Source organism: Macaca fascicularis, chromosome Y, assembly GCF_037993035.2.
Source record: "Macaca fascicularis isolate 582-1 chromosome Y, T2T-MFA8v1.1".
NCBI lineage: Eukaryota > Metazoa > Chordata > Mammalia > Primates > Cercopithecidae > Macaca > Macaca fascicularis.
Window position 1 is genome coordinate 9,812,773 of NC_132903.1, and position 24,512 is coordinate 9,837,284.

A 24,512-nucleotide genomic window follows, 5' to 3' on the forward strand; every position below is an offset into this window, starting at 1 on the left:
TAAGGCAGGCAGAGAGTTGAAATCAAACCAGTCAAACCTATACAAGTGAGAAAACAACTTTAGAGAAGATGGAGACAAATTCTTTAATGAACTAAGATTCCTAGACCATCTATGGGTGTCAATTAACAGCATATTTCCAGTGGAAAAGAAAGCTTCTTGCACAAACTATATACAGGTGAGCTTGCTGTCAATCCTAGGTAAGATCTGAAAGATGGAACATTTGTGAGCACTTAGAAAAAATGAATAACACACAAGGAGTAATTTCATCCAATGCAAGTAGAGTCAGACCACCATGCTTTGTTTTCTGAGCACAGAATTGGTAAGAGCTACAGGCCTGGAAATATAGAATTCAGTTACTTTACATAAACACACAAAATTATCAGACATGAAGGACTGAAGTTAACTGCAAACATATGATCTGTTCAAGTATCAATAGCCTGTCCTAATTTTCTGTCTGGTCTCACTGAAGCTTGGTTATAGTATCTCATTCTGCCTTTCATCTTAATGTTCAATAGTTCAAAAGCAAAACCCTAGTGTTAGTTCCTCTTCAATTGTACCTTCTAATACTAGGTGATATAACCTTCATAAACAAGAACTCTATTTGTCAATAAACGATAGAATATTTTGACATATATTTTGTAATTCTTTTAAATCTCATTATTCTGAATATCCAAAATAAGGGTGCATTACTTACAATTAAAAGCGTCATCTCTCTGAGTCAGCTCTCCTTCTCTTGCTCTTAGCAAGGAAGCTCACCTGAGGTCGAGTTTGAGACTATCCTGGCCAACATGGTGAAACCACATCTCTAATAAAATACAAAAATTAGCCGGGTATGGTGGTGGGCACCTGTAATCCTTGCTACTCTGAAGACTGAGGCAGGAGAATCACTTGAACACGGGAGGTTGAGGTTCTGGTGAGCTGATATCTTGCCACTACACTCCAGCCTGGGTTACAAAGTGAGAATCCATCTCAATAAATAATAAATAAATAATGAAAGTAAACGAAAATCCCAGCCTTGAGATGGAATCTTTAACTTTGTTGGAAAGCAAAGTTTCAACCTCATTCAACTAGATATTCTAGCTGCATAAAAATTGACTCCTCTAATTACTGTTAAACTGCATTATCATACCTTCCTAACTTCCCTCATGTAATATATGCTACTTAGAAATAGAACATCTCTCAGTCCTTTATCTAAACAAACAAGCAAGCAAACAAACAAACAAAAATTTAGACAGGGTCCAGCTCAGTTCCCCAGGCTGGAGTGCATGGTGAAATCTCTGCTCACTGCAACCTCTGCCTTTTGAGCTCAAGGAACCCTCCTGCCTCAGTCTCTCAAGTAGCTGGGACTACAGGCACACATCAGCAAGTCTGGCTACATTTTTTGTATTTTTCGTAGAGACGGACTTTTGCCATGCTCCCCAGACTTGTCTTGAATCTCTGGATTCAAACGATATGCCCACCTCTACCTCTCAAACTTCTGGGACTAGAGGCATGAGCCACCACATCTGGCTCCCTTAACTAAAATTTGATAAGTTCTTCAGGAAGGAAATTGCACAAAATGTACATTCAGAAATGATACTCCAAAGAATGAAATCACCACGCATTTTACTGGTGGTGCTGTTTGAATGTTTCAGTTTATGCCTCATCCTGACTTAGAGTTAGCAAGATCATATGAACTCCTAAATGAATGGATCACCCTTTTGTGCCAAGAATTGGTGGGTTCTTGGTCTCACTGACTTCAAGAATGAAGCCACGGACCCTGGCCATGAGTGTTACAGTTCTTAAAGATGGTGTGTCCGGAGTTTGCTCCTTCAGATGTTCAGGTGTGTCTGGAGCTTCTTCCTTCTGGTGGGTTCATGGTCTCACTGTCAGGAGTGAAGGTGCAGACCTTTGCGGTGAGTGTTACAGCTCTTAAAGGCAGCCGTCTGGAGTTGCTCATTCTTCCCAGTGGGTTCATGGTCTGGTTGGCTTCAGGAGTGAAGCTGCAGACCTTCATGGTGAGTGTTACAGCTCACAAAGGCAGCGTGGACCCAAAGAGTGAGCAGCAGCAAGATGTATGCAAAGAGAGAAAGAAGAAAGCTTCCACAGTGTGGAAGGGCTCCCGCAGCCTTTTATTCCCTTATCTGGCCCTACCCACATCCTGCTGATTTGTCCATTTTACAGAGAGCTGACTGGACCATTTGGACAGGGTGCTGATTGGTGCATTTACAATCCTCTAGCTAGACATAAAAGTTCTCCACTAGCTTAGCTAGATACAGAGTACCAATTGTTGTATTTACAAACCTTGAACTAGACACAGAGTGCTGATTGGTGTGTTTCCGATCTCTTAGCTAGACATAAAATTTCCCCAAGTCCCCACCAGACTCAGGAGCTCAGCTGGCCTCACCCAGTGGATCCTCTACCCTGGCTGCAGGTGGAACTGCCGGTCAGTCCTGAGCTGCGCCTGTACTCCTCAGCCCTTGGCGGTTGATGGGACCCGGAGCCACGGAGCAGGGGCCAATGCCCCTTGGGGAGCCCACCGTGGAGTGGGGGGCTCAGACATGGTGGGCTGCAGGTCCCAAGCCCTGCCCTGTGGGGAGGCAGCTGAGGCCTGGCGAGAATTTGAGTAGGGGGACCTGGCCAAACTTCCACAGCTGCTGGCCCCAGGGCTAAGCCCCTCACTGCCCTGGGCCAGTGGCGCTGGCCGGCCACTCCATGTGCCGAGCTCGCTGAGCCCGCACCCCTGCCTGCGGAACTCACACTGGCCCCAGAGCTCTGGGGCAACCCCAGATCCCGACCGCACCTCTCCCTCCACACCTCCTGGCAAGCAGAGGGAGGTAGCTCCTGCCTGTCAACCCAGAGAGGGGCTCCCATGGTGCCATGGTGGGCTTAAGGGCTCCTCAAGCACCACCAGAGTGGACACTGAGGCCAAGGAGGCCCTGAGAGTGAGGGGTACTAGCACACTGTCACCTCTCAATACCCCCTCTAAACAGGACACCCCAACTGCTGTTGGGAATTTGTCCGATGACTGCTCTAGCTACTTCCTGCTGGTTAGTGGCCATGAAGGTCCCCTGAAGTTGTAGTGTTTTCCAGAGGGGAGCTCTCTAGGCCAGTGAAAGTGCCAGCAGGTTGGTCCTGGGGTCCTCAGTAAAAGTTGTTAGTTGAGCTCATTTGGGGTTCCATTTGTAAGACCATCTGTAGCTTGATGGCCTCAATTCTAGCAGAAACAAATTTGACAAGAAGGTTAAGGATACAGGGCCCAAAGGCTAGTAATAGCAAGATGGCTGCCACTGGAGGTAGAAAGGGGAGAAGCCATGTTGCCCAACTCCAGGGGTTAGTGTAAGAATTTGAAAGGTATTGTCTGATTTCAGAAGCCTTTTCCTGAAAACACCAGTTGGCATCTCGTACTATCCCTGACTAGTTAGTGTAAAAACAACACTCTTCCCCTTAGAAGGTACAGTGTCCTCCTTTTTCAGCAGTGAGGAAATCTAGGCCTCAGCGGTTTTGGAGAGTCACTGCTGCTAAAGAGTGTATTTGGGATCATAGAGTAAAAATAGATTTTGTTATTTCTTGTAAATTGAGAAATATTTTGAGAGTGTGTGGTAGTAGGATAATGAGGTAGATAACCCAGCTATTCTGGTTTCCTAACCCTATAAGTAGGGGTATTAGTTGTATTGCTCTGTGCTGATGGACTTGATCTTTGAGGGGTACTGATAAAGTCTGATTTCCTGGGGCAATATTAATGTTGGGACTTAGAAAGACTAAGGTGCAGGTGCCTGTCCACTTAGTGGGGAGGCAGATACAAGTTGACATTCCACATAAGAAGAATATGCCTTGGCTGGGTAGGCACTGTTTTTTCTTTACTACTTCTATCTCTTTTTCTTTCTCTTGGACTTCTTCTTTGTCTCTCTCTTTCCTTTCTGCTGGTCTTTCCCTGCCTCTGCCAGCCACTTATGCTGCTATTCTCCCCTCTCCTTCCCATTTTGATGATTTTGGCAGTGTAAGCCTGCCACCTCCTTGAGTTTTTGCACTGAGTGCAATAACTCCATGATTTCCTTGTGGTATTTAATGGGAGTTCCCCCAGAAGTTAGAAACTGCCTTTCTTTCCATATTGCAGCATGGACATGTAGGATTACATAAGCATACTTGCTATCTCTATACACATTTATTCTTTTTCCCTTTCCCAGTTCTAAGGCTCAGGTAAGTGCCACTAGTTCTGCTAACTGGGCACAGGTCCCTGGGGGAAGAGACTTACTTTCAAGTGTGGTTACATCACTAACTATGGCATAACCTGCCCTTTGTATCCCGTTCTCCACAAATGAACTTCCATCAGTATATAGGTTAAGGTCAGGATTAGCTAAGGGGACTTCTAACAGATCATCTCAGGTGGCATAAGTCTGGATTTGTTGGCAGTCATGCTCATTTGGTTCCCCATCCTCTGGGAGAAAACTGGCAGGGTTGAGGGCCACACATGTATGCACTTGAAGCACTGGTCCCTCAAGGAGTTGCACCTGGTATCTAAGCAGGTGGTTGTCTGATAGCCATAAACTTCCTTTGGCACCTAGTAAGTCATTTACATCATGAGTAGTCCAGACACTGAGATACTTTCCTTGTATTATCTTGATAGCCTCTGACACTAAGACAGCCACCACCACAACTACCTGTAAATGATGAGGCCAACCTTTTGCTACTACATCAATTTCCTTACTTAGATGTGCCACTGGTTGTGGGGTTGTCCTACGAGTCTGAGTAAGGACTCCAAGAGCTATACATGCTCTCCCTGTGACATACAGAGAGAAGTTTTGTCCTGTGGGAAGGCTTAAAGCTAGAACTTGTACTAGGGCCTGCTTTAATGTTTTGAAGGCTGTTTCTGTCTTTGGTTCCCATTCCACTAGATGAATATTTGCCCTCTGGGTTTCCTTGATTAGAGTATAGAGGGGCCTGGCTATCTCGCTGTATCCATAGTCATAGTCAGGAAAAGCCGGTAATTTCAAGGAACCCCCCACAATTGTTTTAATGTCTTAGGGTGAGGATAAGCCAGTATAGACTGTATTCACTCCTTGCTGCGGTCCCTAGTCCTCCTGGCTAAGATTAGGCCTAGATATCTGACCATCTGTAGGCGAAGCTGGGCCTTCAACCTAGACAGCTTGTAGCCTTGATTAGCTAGAAAGTTCAAGAGATCTAGAGTACCCTGCTGGCATGAGGCTTCCTAACTGGTAGCCAAAAGTAAATCATCCACATACAGAAGGATCAGAGTGCCTGGACTTGAGAAGTGACCTAGATCTTGGGTCAGTGCCTGACTAAACAGGTGAGGACTATCCCTAAACCCTTGGAGCAAGATGGTCCACATAAGTTGGGACGTGTGGTCTGTGGGATCCTCAAAGGCAAAGAGAAACATGGAGTCAGAGTGCAGGGGAATACAGAAGAGGGCATCCTTGAGGTCCAGAACAGTGAACAATTCTGCTTCCTCTGGTATTTGTGACAGCAAGGTGTAGGGGTTGGGTACAACTGGATACAGAGGAATTACTGCCTCATTGATGAGTCTAAGATCTTGCACTAGTCTCCACTGAGATTTTTGTACTCCTAAAATTGGGGTGTTCCAAGGAATGCTGCATTTCCTTACTAAGCCTCGAGCTTTTAAAGTTTAACAATATCCTGTAATCCTTTATGAGCTTCAGGCCTTAAGGGATATTGCCTTTGGTAAGGAAACATGGTGGGATCTTTTAAACTGATTTGGACTGGGCGGGCATTTTTTGCCCTTCCACATTGTCCTTCCAATGCCCAGACTTCAGGGTTGATTCCCTTCTCAAGTAGGGGACACCAAATGGGTAACTTGTTCCCCATATTCACGTAGATAATGGCTCCAGTCTTGGTTAATATATCCCTCCCTAATAAGGGTGTGGAACTTTCAGGCATAACAAGAAAGGCATGTTAAAAGAGTAAAGTCTCCCAATTACAACTGAGGAGGTGGGAGAAATACCTGGTTACAGGCTGTCCTAGGATTCCTCAGATGGTAATGGACCTTGAGGACAGTCGTCAGGACAGGAGATTAACACTGAGAAGGCTATGCCAGCATCCAGGAGGAAGTCAATTTCCTGGCCCTCAATGGTTAAGTGTATTCAGAGCACAATGAGGGTGATGACATGAGCTGGTGCTTGCCCCAGGCACCTTCAGTCCTGTTGTTGGATCATCTGGTTGGGGGCTACTGACCCACAGAACCCTCATCCTCTGGGGCAGTGCACCTTCCAGTGACTGCCTTGGCATAGTGGACATGGATGAGTGGTCAGCTTGTTTCTCATTGGACAATCTTTTTTAAAGTGTCCTAGTAAACCACACTGATCACAAAGCTTACTGGGTGATAGGCCTGCTCCATTTTCTGTCCTCTCTGAACCACCAAGGTTTGTTTGCCTGAGGGCCATGGCTAAGGCTGCGGCCTTTTTCTGATCTCGCTTTTCCTTTTGGGTCTGTTCCTCTTGGTCCCTATTATAGAACACTGAGGTTGCCCGGTTTAATAATGTCTCCAAATTTTGTTCAGGGTCCAGGGCTTGCTTCTGGATCTTTCTCCTGATATCTAGGGCTGACTGGGTAATAAATTTATCTTTTAGAATCAGTTAACCCTCAAGTGATTCGAGTGACAGGGGAGTATATTTTCTTAAGGCCTCCCATGTAGCCACTCGAGGAAGGCAGAAGAACTTTCTTCCTATCCCTCAGTTATGGTGGACATCACTGAATAATTCATGGACATTTTCCCTAATGCTCTTTAGTCCTTCTAGAACACAGGTCAACAGATGTTTATGATTCCAGTCCCCATGATCTGGGTCAAGATCCCAGTGGAGATCCAAACTGGGGATGGCTTGCTGACTGGTAGGGAATTTGTCCCTTTCTTCAGCTGTCATTCTATCATTTACTTGACTAAGGTATCAAGTATCTCCAAACTCTCAGGCTGCAGCCAAAGCCACCTTCTTTTCATTAAAGGGCAGTGTTTGATCTAACAGTAGCATGACATCTCTCCAAGCAAGGTTGAAGGTTTGCCCTATGTACTTATCAGGATCATCTGAAAACTTGCCCAGGTCTGCCTTGATCTGGTTTAAATCAGAGAGGGAGAAGGGGACATGTACCCGGGTTAGGGCAAATTCCTCCCCCCCACCCCACAGCTTGAAGGGGACATAACCAATAGCCTGAAGGTTTTTGTGGTCCTTTGGAGATTTCTTTGTTTATTTCTTTCTGGGCAGGAGAGATTAGAGGAGGATTATCATTAATAGGAAGGGGAGCTATAGGGAGGCTAGGATATGGGGGTAAGCTGAGAAGTCCTCTTGTGGAATGGAAACTGCAAGCTCTGAAGGGTTGTAGATTCTCCCTTAATGAAAAGAAAGCTTGTACATAAGGTATTTCACTCCATTTGCCTTCCCTCTTACAAAAAAAGTCAAGCTGTAGGATAGTATTGTAATTTGTACTTCCCTCAGGTGGCCATTTTTCCCCATCAGAGAGAGAATATTGGGGCCAAACAGTAGTGCAGAAAATAAGAGCCACCTCTTTTTCAGGGTTTGTGGGTCAAATTGGTCCCAATGACTTAGGATGCATTTCAAGGATGCGATGTTGATCCCTGAGTGTTTCCCATCTGAAAGATAAAACCATCTGCAGTTTTAGTTTGTTTTATTTCTCCCCCTGCAATGGTCCCTGGACCCTGCTGATCAGAATAGTTGTCCTCACCAATGCAGCAGCAGAAACACTAGCTTTTTCCCCAGACCACATGGAGGACCAATGAAGGTCAGATCTTTAGTGGCCCTTACTGATGCATTCTCAAAAATCTGCACCCTTGCCTGTCCACCCAGACCACATGGAGGTCTGGACCAAGAAAAATCGGATTTAACGACTCTTACCGACACATTCTCAAAAACCTGAACCTGTTAGGGTCCTAAGCATTCTCCCATTAGTATTGGGACTTTACCCCTGTCCTATAAAGATGTTATGACCCAAAATGAAGGGGAGGGCAATTCCCTGAGGGAGGGAAGGGATCTTTAGGGTTGGAAGAGTGACATCTTTTGTCCTTGCTTATATGAACAGGAAGGATACAATTTCTGAGGCTCCCCATATCCTAGCTTCAGGAATAGTTTTGTTAGGCCTGCTACTCTGAGGAGGGATCCTAAAATTCCAGATAGTCCCTCTTACAATAGGGATTTGGGCAAAAATTATGTCTTTCTGATTGGTGAGCCCAGGTGCCTAAAGAAGGTAACAAAGTCCTGGAGTTCATACTAGAGGTCATTCTTATAGGAGAAACTAGAAAAGCACCAGAGACAGGGAGTGATTTTTAGAAGCAGTAGTAACCTCAGAGAAGAGAAGCAAGAGGAAGTTTGTCTGGAAGGCATTAGGACCCAGGGGGCAAGGGTCAGGGTAGATAGAATAGACAGGTGAGTCTCGCTTGGGTGACATGCCTTTGAGAGTTCCACTCATGGCCGCAGGCTCAACCAACTTGTTGTCAGGACCCCAGAGCTGCATGGCTTTCCTCTCAGTCGACCCACAGGTCAGCCCAGAAGTACAGGAAAAGTGGAAGCTGGTTCTAGGCAAACCAACGCTCCCAACTCCAAAGAGTCAGGGGTTTTAGAGAGCCCTTTCCCAGAAAGCCTGACACCCATGTCTTAAGTCCAGCAGCCACACTAGTCACTTTTAACTGGCCGACAGGTGCCCGGTATTTAGCCTCTGAATTCTAAGGTAAAATAGGACAGAATAGCAAGAAAAAGGGGTCTGTTGGTGCTCACCGCTCGGCAATAGTCAACGTCCCAGTGCTTGAAGATAGGTGAAAGTCTCACCACGTGATGATAGGTGAAAGTCCCCTTGTGGTCGCCAAAATGTGTCCAGAATTGGTTGGTTCTTGGTCTCACCGACTTCAAGAATGAAGCCATGGACCCTTGCGGTGAACGTTACACTTTTTAAAGATGGGATGTCCGGAGTTTGTTCCTTCAGACATTTAGATGTGTCTGGAGCTTCTTCCTTCTGGTGAGTTCATGGTCTTGCTGTCAGGAGTGAAGCTGCAGACCTTCACAGTGAGTGTTACAGCTCACAAAGGCAGCGTGGACCCAAAGAGTGAGCAGCAGCAAGATTTACTGCAAAGAGGGAAAGAATAAAGCTTCCACAGTGTGGAGCGGAACCCAAGTGGGTTGCTGCTGGCTAGCTTGGGCAGCCTGCTTTTATTCCTTTATCTGGCCCTACCCACATCCTGCTGATTAGACCATTTTACAGAGGGCTGATTGGTCCACTTTACAGAGAGCTGATTGGACCATTTTGACAAGGTGCTGACTGGTGCATTTACAATCCTCTAGCTAGAAATAAAAGTTCTCCAAGTCCCCATTAGCTTAGGTAGATACAGAGCACCAATTGATGTATTTACAAACCTTGAGCTAGACAGAGATTACTGATTGGTGTATATACAAACCCTGAGCTAGACACAGAATGCTGATTAGTGCATTTACAATCCTTGAGCTAGACACAGTGCTAGACAGAAAAGTTCTCCAAGTCCCCACTATCTTAGCTAGATACAGAGTACCAACTGGTGTATTTACAAACCTTGAACTAGACACAGAGTACTTGATTGGTGTATTTACAAACCCTGAGCTAGACACAGAGTGCTGATTGGTGTGTTTATGATCCCTTAGCTAGGCATAAAAGTTCCCCAAGTCCCCACCAGACTCAGGAGCCCAGCTATCCTCACCCAGTGGATCCTGCAGGGGGGCTGCAGGTGGAGCTGCCCACCAGTCCCGAGCTGCATCTGCTCTCCTCAGCCCTTGGGCGGTTGATGGGACCCGGTGACATGGGGCAAGGGGTTGCAACCTTGGGGAGCCCACGGTGGAGTGGGGGCTCGGATATGGCGGGCTGCAAGTCCCCAGTCCTGCCCCATGGGGAGGCGGCTAAGGCCTGGCAAGAATTTGAGTGCACCTTTGGTGGGCCGCTACTGCTGGGAGACCCAGTGCAACCTCCGCAGCTGCTGGCCCGGGTGCTAAGTCCCTCACTGCCCTGGGCTGGCGGTGCCGGGGGACCGCTCCACGTGCGGGCCTCCAAGCCCCTGCCAGCACCTACTAGAACTCGCACTTGCCCAAGAGCACGGTGCAGCCCCGGTTCCTGCAAGCACCTCTCCCTCCACACCTCCCTACAAGCAGAGGGAGGAAGCTCCGCCCTCAGCCAGCCCAGAGAGGGGCTCCCACTGTGCCATGATGGGCTGAAGGGGTCCTCAAGTGCCACCAGAGTTGACAATGAAGCCGAGGAGGCACTACGAGTGAGGGCTGCTAGCACATTGTCACCTCTCACTTCCATTTATGTTTTCACAGAGCAACAATTTACTAACTACCCGTTGCAAATAAAGCAGCATACTGGGGACAGAATATAAAATTGTACACAGGTATAGGCCTCATTGCTAAACACCTCATGATTTAGTCAGAGAGAAATAATCACAATAAGATACGATAATTTCATAACTGAGGTAAATAAAGACTGCATGAAGGAATGAGGCCTAAATGCATTGCTTAGCGGGAGTCGGGGAATGCATCATTGAGGTGACATCCAAGCTGGGTCTTGAAAGACAATATAGTTTTATCAGGGAGAGAAGGAATTTGACATTCCAGGTGAAGACATACAGACATGGCGCTTTTTATGAGGATGACAATCTTCCTTAAAGCCTTCAGATACTCGCGTTAAAATAAACCGGAATCTAGTCTGTCATCTAGCTTGAATCTGAAGTTATTAGACTAAACACAATACAATCATCTCAATGATCGGTGCTGCCAACATTATAGCTGAAGAAAGTCCATTCCTCAGAAATGCTATACAAAAGTTTAAAGGGGGTGCCCGTAGCATTAAACAACTAGGTCTCATTTCAAGCCCCAAGCACGAGTTGCCATTAGGGGGAAGCCTTCCTACTTTTAACATCTGATAGCAGCAATTCTGGATGTAGGCCAAAAACACTGCTGTAAATCCAGTCTGGTCTAAGACACACCCCTGGTCGAAAAGTATTACTTCTTAAAGGAATAGATCCAATCCCACTTGCCAACACAAACTCCTGCACTCATCATCCTCACCATCTCTTGCCTCACCAGTTACTTTCCTGGTGACCAGATCAAATGGCCCCATGGGTGACCCTTGTGACCCTGGTGACCTTTACCTTTGTTCATTTCCATGGTTCTGTCAATAGCATCACACTGTATTGGGTTTCTGGTTTCCACCTGAAACCTCATCCTGCAATTTGGTACTATTGGACTATCCTTATTCTTCCACCTGCCAGTCTCAATACAGGTGATCAGTCCTCTCTGCCTTAAAGAGCTGTTCTTCCCTTTCATGAGCTAGTCTATACCTCTGAGCTGCTCCTAAAACCCATAATCTAACCCTCTAATCTGCCTGAGAAAGATGGAGCTTATTTAGGTTGTGTTTCCCAGAAACCCAACTTCAGTGTTCACCGCTGCAATTCTTGCCTTTCCTCAAGTCTCAGAAGAAGCAAATCTGTGTATCCTTTTCAAGGCTCATCTTTCTTTTTATTTGCACTCTTGGCTCCAGTGCCTGCTGTTCTTCTGAACCCTTGTTTCATCAGTTATCCCATCTCATTCCGGGATCTTGAGCCAATCTACTAATGGCTGCAGAATATACCCATACAGTAAACTATTTGTAAATATCACCTCTTGGTGCTTTTGAATTCTCTCAAGACTATTCTTTTCATGAAGAATGAGGGCTTCAGATTTTGCTTGTCAAGTCTTTCTCAAAAACATTCCGGAACACAGCTAATTCCTTCTCATAGTTTCATTTTGCTTTCATTTTAACTTTCACTATCTTGGCATCTTTAAAAAACTTCAACTGCAAATTGACCACAAACAATTAAAAATTTCAAGTATTATACTATAAAAACAGTAACAAATTATCTTACACAGCTAGGTTCCACATTAATGCTCTGTCCAAATATGTTACATTTATTTGATGTTTAGTTTTGTTTCATTGAGTATAATCTCATTCACCGTATTTGTAGGACTCACTCAAATGTCAAACAAATGTCATTGGAAATAAAAATAACATTCACAAGAGTAGAGTATCCCATTCTTTATTAAAAGTTCTAGATATTTTTCGATATACATAAGATTAAGACTTTAGAAGACAAACAAAATCATCACTCTTGTTGACAGTAACAAGGTAAAGCTCATCTTTTGACTATTTGTAAATTTTGAATTTCTTCCTCAAGTTGCTCTTCTAGTTTTCTCTTATATTCATTTAGCTTCAGTTTTAAAGACTCACACTTGATAGGCTGGGGGTAAGCATCTGCAAACTGATTGTCAATAAGCTGAAACTTCTCAGCTATTAAAAAAAAACACGTCAAATTAGGACATAGAAGCATGGTCAGGTGTGTAAGAGAGGCCAGAGGTGCAATCTTGGTTCACTGCAAGCTCCTCCTCCCAGGTTCATGCCATTCACCTACCTCAGCCTCCTGAGTAACGAGGACTACAGGCGCCTGCCACCACGCCCACCTAATTTTTTGTACTTTTAGTAAAGACGGGATTTCACCATGTTAGCAGGATGGTCTCCATCTCCTACCTCGTGATCTGCCCGCCTGGGCCTCCCAAAGTGCTGGGATTACAGGCGTGAGCCACCATGCCCCACCAGACCTCTTCAAGGCTGAGGCAGTAGAAGGGTATGAATCCAGGAGGAGGTGCTTGCAATGAGCAGAGAGCCCTCCACTGCACTCCAGCCTGGGCCACAGAGTGAGACTCCATTACAGAAAAAAAAAAAAAAAAAGTGAAAGAAAGACTATACCTAGGGGAATGCCTGAGGGTCTGCAATTTACTTTGAAATATACAAGAAAGTAAGACGGATGAATGGATGAACAGATAAAAATGATGAAGCATATATAATGCAAATGTAATAGTGGAATCTACTTGTCAGGTATGTAAGTGTTGACCAGAATTGTGTCAACTTTTCTGTATATTTGAAAGTGTTCATTGTAACATGTTGGAGGAAAAACAAACCCAAGAATACAGTTTGAAGTCTGAAAATACCTAAGTCTCTTCCCTACTCTCTAAGTGCTAAGGCAGAGAGCTCTTTATTGGACTTTGGTTAAAGCTGACTTCAGATTCGAAACAATAACTTTAAAAGAATCAAAGATCACGTACTTCAATGCCTCCACTTTACAGATAAAGAACAAATCCCAAGATAGCTCAATAATTGACTAAATAACAGCATAGCCAGGACTAAAGTGAGATCTACTGACTCTTCCATTAATTAGTCCAGCAGCCCTCAAACCAACTATGCATCAAAATCAACCACAAAGAATCCAGGGTCCAATCTCAACCATGTATAACACCCATCAAAAAAGTATGTACAATGGGAAAAAGACTGGCAGAAGTAGATTATCACATTGATAGTGTTTGTCCCTGGTAGGCAAGATTTTAGACATAGTTTTTCATCAACTTCTCTGTGTTTTCCAAAAGCTGTACAACATAGGTCTCTCCAGCCACATGGGGTCATTGACACTGGAAAGGTGACAGTTTGAACTGAGATATACTTTAAATGTAAAACACACACACACACACACACACACACACACACATTTCAAAACTCAGTGCAAAATATAAACGCAAAGTATCTCATTAGTGTATTTTATGTTGAATACCTGTTGAAACAATATTTTGGATATATTGGTTTAAATATGTTATTAAAACAAATTTCACCAGTTTCTTCCTATTGTTCTCAATGTAGCTACTGGGAAACTTAACATTATGTATGTGGCTCACGTATTGGACAACACTGCTTGTTAGTTAGCAAGTAATGTGTTTCTAATGGAATTAAATTTATACTTAATTAAAGGCATAGTCATAGAATACATTGTACAAATTACAAACTTATCTTCTTACAACTTATTCTCACTATTTAAGAGTAAAGACAGCCAAGAGTTCCATTAAGCACATCATTTTAAATGGCTACTCCCCATCTCTACTGAGCACAAAACTGAAGGTCAGGATGATAATGCAGACTGGCGTAAAGAACCAAAAGCTCTAGATCATGGATGGGAGAATTTGGACTCCACTCTCTGTTCTGATGCAGACTGAATATTTCCATGTTGCTCCACTTCTGATGACCTCAATTTCCTCAACTATAAAATGAAGCGATAAGCCAATAACTCCTCTAGTGCTTTGCAAAGCAAATAGTCTGCAGTCTTCTAACTTCGTAACTGTAAAGTTAAGACAAACCATGAGGAAGAACCTCTGAATTAAGAGAGGTGAAAGTCAACAGACAGAAAGATTATGGTCCTTTGAATCACTCCATGCTTTGACCAGCAGAGCCCTGGCATTCATGAAGCCAGGCGATGACACTGGGAAGCACTTCCTGGCCCCCCAAGATGATTCTAGAAAAAGTGAATTCCCTTGTTACCTGTAAGTTGCATCCCTCCGGTTCAAGGAACCACCACACAATCTGGTAAATCCAGTATCCTCCTTCATTCCAAATGAAAACAGCAGAACTGAAATTAAGAATGGAGGCTATAATTGCCAAAGTATCTTACAACTCTCTTTAGCTCGATAATATTCTGTCAATTCTTTAAAAAAAAATGCATAAGGAAACCGAAGAAACACAATGCATACAGGTTTGTTTCAGAGCTTGCAGCCACTCTGAGTTTAGTCACTGTTTACACAATATTACTTTTATGACGTTATCATTCTACGCATCATATGCCTTTTTTTTTCTTTTCTTTTAGAGACAGTCTTGCTTTGCCACAAAGGCTGAAGTGCAGTGGAGTAATCATGGCTCACTGAAGCCTCAAAATTCTGTCCTCCAGCAATCCTCCTACTTCAGCCTCGCAAGCAGCTGGGAGTAGGGGCATGTACCATGACCCACCACGTGAAGCCAATTTTAGTTTTTGTAGAGATAGGGTCTTGCTATGTTGCCCAGTCTGGTCTAAACTGATGATCTCAAGTGATCCTACTAGCTGGGTCTCACAAAGTGCTGGGATCACAAGCATGAGCCACTGTGCCCAGTCATAGCTTCTAAGAATAAATGTGAGGAAATGCCTTCCCAAGCATGCTACAAAACATGGAGGGAATAAGGATAAATATTTATCAATCTAACTACATGAAAATTGAAAATCTACAAATGGCATAAGGTAAAAAAACAAAAACAAAAACAAAAACAAAACCCTGCAATAATATGGGGGTATAACTGTTACAGGAGTTATTAAGAAATTATTATAAGCAGACAGAGAGACAAAGGGGTCCTTGGAAAATTTTTGTCTCTTTTAAAGCAACTCCAGAAGCAGTTCCTGACCAGAAGAAATGCCCTGGCTTTTAGAGTCGGGTTGGCAAACTTTGATACACAAATGCCTGCCATTAGAAACTGGGTACACCAAAACATTGTAATTCCTGCCCTCTTCTCTTTGACCTTGCCACTCACATGTTCCTGGCCATATGGCTGCTCCCAAATATCCCAATGTGTGCAGAACATCATGGTGCCCTTCATCTACATAGTAAAACCTAGGGTGTAGAGCCAGTTTTTTCAGGGGCTATGTGAGTGACTGCCTAGTCAAACCAATCCCCGGAGCCCAAGAAAATCAGACATCACCTCCTCCAGCCTCTTCACATAACTTTGGTGCAATGGCCGGGAATGCAAGGTACAGTCTTTGTCAAGAGTGACAACTGTGGAAGCAAGCTTAAAACCTGCCTCTCATTGTGACAGCTCTATTTTAAAATAAATCAAACAAATCAATGGGCATCCATCAGCCTAATACAGACAGTTAGTGCTGGCTGCCATACTAAAACATGGATGTGAGGACAAACATGGAGAACCCCCTGTTACACACGGATATTGAATTTCTGGCCAGGGCATACCCTGGCATGATTCAAAGGTCTCTGGCCTGGACACAGCATCCAACAGCCCATTCCAGGAGTTTGCAGAGAATTTTTAACTATCCTCTTGCAAAACTATTTTTCTCTAGCTGCAGCTTCTTACACTTTCTCTGTATGAAACATGTACAGATTTTTATAGTCTAGGAACAGAGTTTTCCTGTTTCCCCTGGGGTGAAGCTACTTGCTAGCACTTCTCTGTTGAGGACATAGCATCTCTAAGCCAACATCGCCACCCAGTGCTAATGGAAATCTTCTTCGAGGCACGCTTTGTTCCTTTTTCACAGCAACACCACAGCTTTCTTTCACAGGGTTAGAAATCAGGCTCCAGGTCTCTAGCAGTTTCTTTTAGAAGTTTCTGGCTTTAGCAATTAGGAGTAGGATATTTTCTGTAGCCAGATTTTAGTCTCGATAGTGTCCCACTGGTAGGGAAATGGCCATTCCATTCCCATATTCCTTTCAGGCACCTATTCTGTCTCCTAGTAAGACAGTATGTAATTAGTAAGGAGACTTAAGTCCAGAAGTTAATGGGAACCATTTGTCTATGGATAAATGCTTTAGCCTGGGCCATAATGGCAGGATATAGAGTTCCATCTAGCACACTTCTCACTTAAGGTAACCTTGACAAATTACGTGCTTTTTTTCCTGAAATCCATTTCTTAAAAAAGGCACACAGGCAACACAGGTCTAGGGGATCAAAGGGAAATAAAAGAAGATTAAGACTGCTTGCAGGAAGCATAAATAAGACCCCAAATTTAGTTTCTCTGGTGCCATGGCTTGGAGTGCATTAACATGTACTCACTATTCATTTTTTTGTTTTGTTTTTTAATAGAATCTTGCTCTGTCACCCATGTTGAAGTGCAGTGGTGTGATCTCAGCTCATTGCACTTCTGCCTCTTGGGTTCAAGTGATTCTTCGGTGTCAGCCTCCCGAGTAGCTGGTATTACAGACGCACACCCCAACGCCCAGCTAATTTTTGTATTTTAGTGAAGATGAGGTTTCACCATATTGGGCATGCTGCTCTTGAACTCCTGACCTTGTTCCCTACCTGCCACGGCCTCCAAAACTGCTGGGATTACAGGTGTGAGCCACCGCAACTGGCCAACTGTATTTTAAAGCACTTAGGTTCCATTGACTCTGAAACTGTGAAGAAGTGTCTTGTTTTCTTTTGCTCAGGAGTATGGCCTTCTTACTAGATCTTTGCAAGTGTTGCAAAATAATTCAGCCCATTTAGCAGTCATATTAGGCAGGTCCAAAGAAAAAAATTTCCCAAAATTAGAGAAGCAAGTTTCAGGGAAACTATCTGAGGATTCCCTTATCTGTGGCCCCTTTGATTTTCCTTCTCATCGCAGGGCCTTCCTCAAGTAACAGGAGACTCATTTAAATTTTCTGATGATCCTGATAGATAAATAAAAGCTTTCCAAAATTTAATTCAGGTATTTGATCTCTTATGAAGGACTGTTATGCTGCTCCTAAGCCAAACCCTCACTCCAGCTAAAACAGGCAGCTCTGCAAGCAAAAGAAAATTTTGGAGATGAGCAATCAGTCCCCTGTAGTAGGTTAAAAGGGAAAAGAGAAAATAGGAAAATAAGGAAGGCAAAGAAATAGGGGAAACACCATTCCTAATAGGAAAAGAGGCAATACCTCTTGACAGCCCTAATAGGAACCGCTTCCTTTCGTGTTTTCCTTCTTTTGTGGTTTAATATGTCTTCTATCACTTTGTTAATGTTCATCCAACCTGGGAAAAGTTAATTTTCAAAACCTAAAATACTTGGCTTAGAGTTGATCTAGGGGAAAGGAAACCCAGAAGCCTGATATGCCAACAAAAAGGTAAAACATTTTTTCCAGCTGGGCTTTTGGCTTCTGTCTCCCTGAGCAAACCAGTAAAAGGAAACATAAGGATTATTGTTTATATTATCTGTAAATGTATATATAATAACAAAGGATTTGTGAGGTCAGTGTTAAGTTGTAGACTATTTGTTGGCTTTATATGTGTTTCTGTATGATTCTGTCAACGAAAGGGTACGTGAAGTCAGACTGCAGGCCCAGGACCCCATAAGCCTGTGGTTCAAGCCAGCCCAACTAAATGGCCAGCAACAAACTGGGCTACAGCCCTCCATCTTGTGTCTTGTCCTTGGGACCATAACCTGTAACCATGTGGCAATATTTTGTTTTAGCCTCTGCCATTTTACAAGGGTGGATGTATTCTTCCACTAAGTCAGTTCCTGGATGAGGGCCACAAAATCGGATAAGCCAGTTTGTCAATCTGGCTGGCGTCAGCTAATCCATCAATACCAGAGTTTACAAAATATCTTAAGCACTGATCTTGAGAGCAGGTTACGTATGGTCAAAATCTTGCAGCCTCCAGCTGCCTGACAGCTAAACCCTGGTATCTAATCTTGTGGCCATCTTCTTGGTCTAAACCCCAGGCAATAACGAAGTATATATTGGGAAGCAGCTGTTACCATCTTTGTTTTAGACTGTAGACTGTGTATCAGGTTCCTTCTAAAATTGGTCGAGCCTAAACCCAGTTATGGGCAAGGACAGCATGGGGGCAGGAAACAAAATTGAGTTGTTTGGGTCAATTCTCTTTCACTGTCTCTGTGACAATTTTGCAATGACAGTTTCAAAACCTGTCTATCATTTTTATAAAAATACCTTGCAAACTCACGGTTAAATAATAACCTAATTAAGGTTTGTTGGTTTCATCTGCGAGATTACTTTTTCTAAAGGTCGAAAGCTGAAAATCTTAAGAGCTTGGCCTGGCTAAGGTCAAGTAACAAGGAATTTTTAAGAAATTTTCTGAATAAGTTTTCAGCTCCAATAAAAGTGGGTATTTAAGTTATAGATACATTAAAACTTTTTCTGGAAAAAAAGGCTCTTCTCTGCTCAGTCAACTGAACTATTTTTGTTTGTTTTTTGTCTAACCACTCTCAATGCAGGCATTAGAGGCCCTAAGGTAACTTACGATAGCATGGGATTCCTGGGGGAAAACAGAGTAGATGCCACAGACCTCATATTGGAAAACACACACACACACACACACACACACACACACACACACACACCCCAAATCACCATTTTCCTGATGAATCCTCCATAATTAAAAGGAGAAGTTTCCTCTCAAAATCAAAGGCTCTGTTCTGTTATGTATGGTGTTGCCACTATTTTGGGTCTTAGGGATATCAAATTATTTCACATTATGAGAGAGCTTTGATGTGTAATTACTAAGTAGAAAATACACTGTATGGATTGGTTAATCATAGTTATATATCAGAAAAGCATGCTCTTGGCCACTTAAAATATGTGGAAACATCCTCATCTCCCCGACTAAGAAACAAGGGTCCCATGGGTGATGGGTTAATTGCCTTCAGCTCTGTCTGCTCATTAGGCCCCAAAAAGGTATGCTACTGGCCCTGTTCTTCCAAGGGCTCCAAACTGAAACCAGTAATCCAAATTTAAAACCTGGCAAATGAAAAATCTTGGATAAATCTTCTCTTTGTTTTACTATCTATGTGTTGTGTGTAATGTCTATTTAAAAAAGCTCTAATTAACTGCCTTAAGGAAAAACAAGCACTTAAGTGAAAGGTTTTTTAGTTCATGTGACTTTAAGAAAGAAAGTCCTAAGAATTATTGGCAAAATGCAAGTGTGTTCAAAATGCAAATAGGAGGTCTAAATCATACAACTTAGATATCAGGTTTCAAAATTTTCCAAGGTGATACACTGCCTGTTTGACAGAGAGGTAAGGCCTGGGACACGTGGAGCTAGATGCTGGAAAATCAAACTTTATCTGCACTTCTGTCTGCATCTTCTATCATCCACACCTGGTATACAACTAAAATCACTTACTAGCCAGGGTTTTCACCAAAAATGAAAGTTGCTAAACATCAACAGTGAACGTTACCCAAACTCAAGCGGGTATTGTATGGTCTTTTCATAAACTGAGCATTGAAATAAAAGCCAAGACATCAAGGAAGTCTTAAGAAACTAATCTGCCCTTTAGAAAAATAATTATAAAAAGCTTGTAAATATTTCTCCTCATGGTCAAATTGGTTGAGATTAAATGAAATGATCTCTAAGGTTTTATTTAAACAAATTGGGGCTAACATTAACAAACTAATGCAAGGGTAAAATTTGGCTTTGGAAAGGATTTTCATGTAAAAGCAATGGCTAATGAAAAGTTTTTGCCTTTTGAGCCATCACTTCGGCAAAACAAATAATTTGTGGCAATCTGGAATTCTATTTCATAAATCAAGTGTTCTAAACCTCTAACATTTAAGACATCCCAAAAGGAAGCTTCAAGTTTCAAAGTTGTCCTTCCTAATGCCTAGATTTTTGGATGGTTTAGAGGGCCTCTGAAACACTCAGAAAAAGAGGTATACAGGACGAATTTATTCACATGAGCTTGCCAAAATGATGTCCAATCTTAAGTTATATTTTAGTGAATAATACTAACATATGTTCCAAAATTGTATGGAAATTCTAAAATTCCAATGTCTAAGTATATGCTGTCAATCATAATTAAGGGTACAGTTATTGTAAACCACGCAGATAAACAAACTTCTTTGTCAGTCATGTTTTTAACTGTTAACTATCCTGGAAGCTTTTTCATTCACAGATAATGGTTTTCTTGCTTTGTTCCTTCTAAAAAGATGGTTTATAATTGTGCTATTTTAAGGACTTTAATAGGTATTCTCAAATGCAGGTTTTTAATAGCTTTGAAGATTGTAACATTGGAACAGGGAAAGAATGTACAGACCTCATAAAGAACTGATATATTTACAAATATCAAGCAAAAGAAGAGTTAACTAATTGGGTGGCACTCGGAAAGTTAAAGCCATCTTTTTAACTTTGGTTTGGAATACTGATGGTCCTTGTTTTTGTTTTTTTTTGTTTTTTTTGTTTTGTTTTGTTTTGTTTTTTCAGAGTCAAGAAAACTTATTTTAAACTATTTATGGCCTTTAAAAGTTGAGCAATATATTCTCCTGTAATCAAAATTTGGAGCATGTTTGTTGTAAACTGTGACTACTCTTAACTTATGGCAAGATAGTTGTTTGCATCAGTGCAATAAGAATCCATTTACTTTGTCCACTGAACAGAATTGGAAAAACCGGTTATTTTACCGTGAATTGACTAAAATAATGTGTTTCCCTTTGAGGAATCAAGGTTGACATGCAGAACCAATAAAACCTCCTTGGGGAGAACTGGCTTCATACCTTGTCTACACAGTCCCTGCACAGGGGTTCCTAACCTGTGGACAGTAAATAATGTCCCTTTCAAAAAGGTCTGGGAGTTTCAACTTTATTTGGGACCTCAAGAGGAGAGGACCAGCCAGCTCACAGGTATTTGAGGATACAAACCACGGTTGGGCACAGTTTTAAAGGTCTGATCTAACGTTATTTGTGGAACAGAGTTTCATCAAAGTTAACCCAAAAAGGCCTATGTAAAAATAACCATTCTTGCTGCACGTTATGCAAGTAATCAGTCCAAGTATAAGAATAAAGTTCATTCTATGAACAGCACACACAGTCCTGTCACAACTTTTTTTTTTTTTTTTTTAACCAAAAATGAGGCCTGCAGAGAGAAATTGTGCTCTAAAGCTTATAATACATTTATCATTAACTCCTAGCACTGAGAGGCAAAGCCAGCTGAGCTTCTGGGTTTGGTGGGGACTAGGAGAACTTTTGTGTGTGGCTAAAGAATTGCAAATGAACCAATCAGTGCTCTGTGTCTAGCTAAAGATTGTAAACACACCAACCAGCACTCTGTAAAATGGACCAATCAGTGCTCTCTAAAATGGGCCAATCAGCAGGATGTGGGTGGGGCCAAATAAGGGAATAAAAGCTGGCCACCCAAGTCATCAGTGGTAACCCACTGGGGTCCCTTTCCTAGCTTTGGAAGTTTTGTTCTCTCACCCTTCACAGTAAATCTTGCTGCTGCTCACTGTTTGGGTATGCACTAGCTTCAGGAGTTTTAACACTCAACACAAGGATCTGCAGCTTCATTCCTGAAGTCAGTGAGACCAGGAACTTATCAGGAGGAACACACAACTCTAGATATGCCACCTTTAAGAGCTGTAACACTCATTGCAAAGGTCTGCACTTTCACTCCTGAAGTTAGCAAGACAATGAACCCACCGGAAAGAAAAAACTCTGGACACATCTGAAGGAACAAACTCCAGACACACCATCTTTGAGAACTCTTAACACTCACCGTGAGGGTCTGAGGCTTCATTGCTGAAGTCAGCAAGACCAATAACCCACTGGAAGGAATAAATTCTGAACACAGTACCATTAATTGTCTTTTAAGCTTTTTGTCTACATTTTAGACTAACCATGCTTATTCCTGTGAATCAAGTGGTAATCTCTTGCAGCTTGGTAAAAACAAAAAGGGATGGGTAATTATCTGGATCAATATACTAGTTCTAGGGAGTTATCCTGCAAATTCTTCCAGGTATAAAATTGAATAGGGTGCCCATAACTTTGTTGGGGAAAATCAAATAAAGGAACTTCATAGACTTCCAAAAGGAAATTCGATATCTTGGACTAACACCTCTAGTAAAACACAGGAAAATCTACAGGTACTTAAATATCAAATCAAAATTATTTAGAGGCTCAGGAAAAATGCAGCCTTCAGCCCCGGGTGACTACAATCTCTCTTTAATGAATTGCAGTCTACTTTATAAAATCAGTTAATCCCTGTATTAAACTCTCTCTTGCTTATACGTCTTGCATTAATATTTGAACCCTGAATACTCAACAGTATAACTCAAACTGTTTATCTCTTCCATAGAAGGCATCAAACTCCATATGGTGCTGCAAACTGAACCATGCATGGACACACTGTTCTTCTGAAGACCCTTATATCAACCGCAGGAGGAGCCCTAGCTGCTGTTCCCCATTCGATGCCCCTTTTCAGCAGGAAGTAGCCAGAAAGAGTCATCTCCCCTCTAACAGCAGTTAAGGTGACTTCTTCTGGGAATGGGGGGCGGGACGGGATATGTTATAGATATTATTAAGAAATGATTTTAAGCAGATAGAAGGGACAAGGAGCCCTTGGAAAGTTTCTGTGTCTTTTAAAGCAGCTCCATAAATGTTTCTTGTCTAGCTGGACAGCCAGGGCTCTTAGAGCCCAGCAGACAAACTTTGATATGCAAATGCTGCCCATAAAAAGTTGGGTCCATTCAAATGTGGCAATTCCTGCCCTCTTTTCCTTGACCTTGCCTTCAAATATGCCTAGCAACATGGCTACCCCCACATAGCCCCACGTATGTAGAATATCATGGTGCCCTGCATTTGCATATTAAATGGCTAGGGTGGGAGGGCCAGTTTTTTCAGGGGCTATGTGAGTAACTTGCCTGGTCAAATCAATCCCCTGAGCCCTATGCAAATTAGACATCACCTCTTCCAGCCTCCCCATGTAACTGGCTGGTTTCCCCACTGCTTGGGGTTTCCTTGTTCAGCTTTGGAAACCTCCTCCCTCTGCCTCAGTACAGGGGAGCTTCTTCCTTCTTTCCTCTTCCTTGTCTATTATACTCTTGGTTTCTAAAACCACTCCACGTGTGTCCATGTCATTTTATGCAGTTCACATGAGACAAGAGCCCTGGTACTCACTCATCGGAGCCATATCATAACGAGGACTAAATTGAAGACATTTTCGTAATATGAAAGAGCTCTTAAAAATCAATTAATAAAAGAAAAATGGGGAAACGCATGGACGGTTTGCAGCAAAAAAAACCCAAAACGTTAAACAAAGGTGAACAAAATGTTAAACACAGACAAACAAAATCTTTATATGTTGAATGAACAGAAACAAAATCATAAATGCAAATTAATACAACAGAGAAACCATTATTTTTCCTATAACACTACTAAGATTAAAACTTTGATAATGCTAATATTGGAAAGAGAGTGGATGTATAGCGATGCTAATTCACTTGGAAGAGAAATTTGTCAGTGTTTATATATATTCAAAGTGTAAGTGCCCTTGAATGTAGTCATTCCACTTCTAGGAATTTACACAGCTATACTTTCACAAAGGGCACAAAGAGTGCACACTGCACGATGGTTACTTCTAATGGCCAAAAGCAAACAATAAAACAACTAAATCTCCATCAATATGGGGTTAAATACATTCTTTTAAAAATAATTAGTCTAAATATACTGCTGCAGAAAGATATATTGGTGAATATAAAAGCAAATTGCATACAGAATCTACAATATAATCCCACTTGATTGTGTGTTTTAATTACGAATACAGAGAGTTTTAAACTCAATTCTACAAGGAAGACCGATAAATAAAATTATTCATTCTAATTATCAGTGGAGAGTGAGATTACAGAAAATGGGCAGAATTTGCCACTTTGCTATCATTGTGTATCTTTCTGAATAGTTTAAAACTTTGTTTTAAACCACAAGCCTAAATTATTTAAGAAACTTTTAGTTTCTTGGAACAAAAACCTTAGTCTGCTCAGCACCTTTCCTCTATCCCTACCCCCTTCAATGAGGGAATTACAGTTAGATTGTTTTGTCACAGTCTGCATTTCATCTTGGATCACCTCATCCAAACTTGCTAACATTAAGGTTCACTCTTGCTGATGTTAAAGTTCTATGGGTTTTGACATTCCATATTTGCATTCTCTTAACACTGTCTTCCATAGAGATGTTTTTAATTTC

The 24,512-nt window shown here is 42.3% G+C and overlaps 1 pseudogene; it reads right to left on the reverse strand.

Moving 5' to 3' along the window:
* The window catches only part of LOC141406942 (centriole and centriolar satellite protein OFD1-like), a 60,882-nt pseudogene that overhangs the window by 20,926 nt on the left and 15,444 nt on the right, over window positions 1-24,512 (reverse strand).